The sequence below is a fragment of the Chlorocebus sabaeus genome, chromosome 12, assembly GCF_047675955.1.
Source record: "Chlorocebus sabaeus isolate Y175 chromosome 12, mChlSab1.0.hap1, whole genome shotgun sequence".
Taxonomy (NCBI): Eukaryota; Metazoa; Chordata; class Mammalia; order Primates; family Cercopithecidae; genus Chlorocebus; species Chlorocebus sabaeus.
In genome coordinates this window covers 98,627,786-98,632,176 of record NC_132915.1, presented here as the reverse complement: position 1 = coordinate 98,632,176, position 4,391 = coordinate 98,627,786, and positions in this window count along the sequence as shown.

Here is a 4,391-nt window from a genome sequence, read left to right as displayed (position 1 = left end):
GGAGTGCAATGGCATGATCTTGGCTCACTTCAACTCTGCCTCCTGGGTTCAAGCAACTCTCCTGCCTCAGTCTTCCGAGTATCTGGGATTACAGGTGCCTGCCACCATGCCCAGCTAGTTTTTTGTATTTTTAGTAGAGATGGGGTTTCACCATGTTGGCCAAGCTAGTCTTGAACTCCTGACCTCAGGTGATCCACGTGCCTCAGCCCCCCAAAGTGCTGGGATTACAGGCATGAGCCACAGCGCCTGGCTTTTATTCTTTTTTTTTCTAAAAGGTCTATTTGATTTTTCTTCTCTCTTTCTTTCTTTCTTTCTTTCTTTTTTTTTCTTTCAAGAGGTTCTGTCACCCAGGCTGGAGTGCAGTGGTGTAATCTTGGCTCCCTGCAACCTCTGTCTCTCAGGTTCAAGTGATTCTCCCACCTCAGCCTCCCAAGTAGTTGGAACTACAGGCATGTGCCACCACATCTGGCTAATTTGTGTATGTTTTGGTAGAGACAAGGTTTCACCATGTTGGCCAGACTGGTTTTGAATTTTTGGCCTCAAGAGATCCATCCGTCTTGGCATCCAAAATTGCTGGGATTACAGGTGTAAGCCACTATGCCAGGCTGAAAAAGCCTATTTTACTTATTTGTTTGTTTATTTGAGTCTTGCTGTGTCACCCAGGCTGGAGTGCAGTGGCATGATCTCAGCTGACTGCAACCTCCGCCTCCCGGGTTCAAGTGATTCTCCTGTCTCAGCCTCCTGAGTAGCTAGGACTATAGGCACGTGCCACTGCACCCGACTAATTTTTGTATTTTTAGTAGAGACATGGTTTCACCATGTTAGCCAGACTGGTCCCTAACTCCTGACCTCAGGCGATCCGCTCACCTCCACCTCCCAAAGTGCTGGGATTACAGGCATGAGCCCCTGGCACCTGACCAGTCTATTTGATTTTTTTACACGAATGTATCAGGTCCTGTGCAGAGGCTCACACCTGTAGTTGCACCCTTTGGGAGGCTGAGGAGAGAGGATCCCTTGAGCCCAGAGTTTGACACCAGCCTGGGCAACGTGATGAAAACCAGTTTCTACTAAAAAAAATACAAAAAGTTGGCCAGGCGCGGTGGCTCATGCCTGTAATCCCAGTACTTTGGGAGGCTGAGGCAGGCAGATGACGAGGTCAGGAGATTGAGACCAACCTGGCTAACATGGTGAAACCCTGTCTCTACTAAAAATACAAAAAGAAATTAGCTGGGCATGGTGGTGAGCACCTGTAGTCCTAGCTACTCGGGAGGCTGAGACAGGAGAATGGCGTGAACCCGGGAGACGGAACTTGCAGTGAGCCGAGATCGCGCCACTGCACTCCAGCCTGGGTGACAGAACGAGACCCCATCTCAAAACAACAACAACAACAACAACAACAACAAAAAAAAAAACCAAAAAGTTAAACCTGGCACAATGGCACGCCTGTAGCCCCAGCTACTCAGGAGGCTTGAACCTGGGAGATGGAGGTTTCAGTGAGCCAAGATTGCACCACTGCACTCCAGCCTGGGTGACAGAACAAAACTCTGTCTAAAAAAAAAAAAACAAAAAGTAGTATCAAATACACCAGAAAAAGCAAAAAATAGAGACAGAAAGTAGACTGGTGTTTGCTTGTGGCTAGGGGTGGAAATGGGGATTAACACTTAATAAGCATGAGGGGTCTTATGGGGGATCCATAAGGTATGCTAAATGTTCTAAAACTGACTTATGTTAATGTTGCACCACTCAGTAAAGTTACTGAAAATCACTGAATTGTACATTTTTGAAATGCATAATTTTATGTGTAAACTATACCTCAAATACATTGTTAAAAATCTATGTGTAATTACATGCCTGTAATCACAGCACTTTGGGAGGCCAAGGCGGGAGAATCACTTGAGGCCAGGAGTTCAAGACCAGCCTGGCCCATCTCTACTAAAAATACAAAAAAATTAGATGGCTGTGGAGGCACACGCCTGTAGTCCCAGCTACTTGGGAGGCTGAGGCAGGAGAATCGCTTGAACCCAGGAGACTGAAGTTGCATTGTGTCACTGCACTCCAGACTGGGTGACAGAGTAAGACTGTGTCTCAAAACAAAACAGGCTGGGCACGGTGGCTCACGTCTGTAATCCCAACGCTTTGGGAGGCTGAGGTGGGTAGATCATTTGAGGTCAGGAGTTCAAGACTAGCCAGACCAACATTCTGAAACCTCGTCTCTACTAAAATACAAAAGTTAGCCAGGCGTGGTGGCAGGCGCCTGTAATCTCAGCTACTCAGGAAGCTGAGGCAAGAGAATCACTTGAACCCAGGAGGCAGAGGTTACAGTGAGCCAAGATTGCGTCACTGCACTCCAGCCTGGGTGACAGAGCAAGACTCCCTGTCAAAAACAAAACAAAACAAAAATCTGCGTATATATCCTTAAAAAATTAAAACAATGCAGAAATTTTGAAGTCCTCTATCCCCACACCCAATTCTATCTTCCACTCATAACCAATAGTGGTTGGTGTTTAATCCTTTCTGACGTTTTTCTACGGAGAATCCAACATACACATTACAGATAAATAATTTTCTGCAACTTTATTTTTTCTTTGGACACGTAATGTGGGACATGAAAAATTAACAGTAGCTACTCTGGAGTTGGGATTGAGGTAGTGGGAGTGGAGTCAACGGCAGGAAGGGAGAGGTACATTAACTTTTTTTTTTTTGAGACTGAGTTTCGCTCTTGTTGCCCAGGCTAGAGTGCAATCATGCAATCTCGGTTCATTGCAACTTCCACCCCTCTGGGTTCAAGCAATTCTCCTGCCTCAGCCTCCCATGTAGCTAGGATTACAGGCACACGCCAACACGTCTGGCTAATTTTTGTATTTTTAGTAGAGATGGGGTTTCGCCCCATTGGCCAAGCTGGTCTTGAACTCCTGACCTCAGGTAATCCACATGCCTCGGCCTCCCAAAGTGCTAGGATTACAAGCGTGAGCCACCGCGTCTGGCCTAACTTTTTACTTTCCTGGCTTTTATATCCTTTGCATGCTTTTGTCATCAGTGTTTGGAGTTACAAATCCAATAAACATATCGAAACAAGAAATACTATTGAATCCTTAATGCCATGCTATTCTTCAATTTTAAAAAAATTAAAAATTTAACCAAGTGCTGGACATCATGCTGAGTACCTCAGATATACTGTTGCACTGAATCCTAACAACCCTACAATATGCAATCCTATTAGTCTCACTTGACAGGTGAGTAAACTTAGACCTGGAGAGATTGATTTTCCAAGATCACACAGCTAGTGAGCAGTGAACCTGAATCTTTACAGTGTGGCACCTCTTCTCCCTCTGATACTTATGGACATCCTACAAAACCCAGCTTTTATGATTTCATCTCATGTGCACATGTAGTCTTCCTGAACACACTTAGGCAGGAAGATGACCCTGTCCTCAAGGGACTGAGAGACCAGGGAGGAGACAGCCAGCTAAACAATTACAATCTAGTGCCACGAGAATACATATAGCTTACCAGGACTCTGTTCAAGCCGAGGGAGCTTAGACCACATGTCTGAGGCACCCAAGGATCTCCAGAGAATATACTTTGAGCTGATTGATAAGGATACCCAGGATTTTTTCAGGAGGCTCAAGGAAGGTGTGAGTGGTCAGAGGTGGGGAGAGGGTTTAGAAAGGGATTTGCAGCCTGGCATCTGTCTCAGGAGACTCAGGGCTCCTATACACCTGGGCATACTCTGGAAACAACAGTTCTGTAGTTCTGTGTGGCTGGAGGGTCAAATTGGCCTGAAGGAGGGGCAAAGGGAAGGACGTGCACCTTGAAGCTTAAGGCCAGATCACCAAGGCCTTTTCAGTTGAAACTGGGTTTTTACACTTTATTCTGTGAACGAAACAGAGCTGTTTGAATATTTGAGCCTGGTGTGTTAGAAAGATGAAAAGCGGCCCCAAGGGGGCTGTTGTGGGAGGTCCCTCTTCAATCCCTGGGCTCTTCAAGAACCTCTGTCTTGGCATTGAGCGGTCAGGTCGTTTCTGCTCCAAGCTGGGAATTGCCTTAGGGCAAGGACATTGTCTCCTTTGCCAGTGCATCCCCGCACCCTGCACAGCGCCCGGTATACACAAGGTACTCAGTAGGGACTGAACCCGCCAGCAGAATGCTGGGCACCAAGAACGTGAGGCCAGGGACTGTAGGCTAGAAAGCGAACCTTTATTTCTTCCCCAGCGCTGCCCCTGGCACGGAGCTGGTAGGTGTTCAGTCAAAATCTGACCCAACCATAAGGAGGTCAGAGAGGTCCTGGGCCCAAACTCAATCCCAGGGAGGTTCATTATGGGCGGGTGAAGGAGAGGTGATTGTAGCAGCCTCTGTTCAGTGACTGCTGTGTGCCAGGAGAATTCATACCT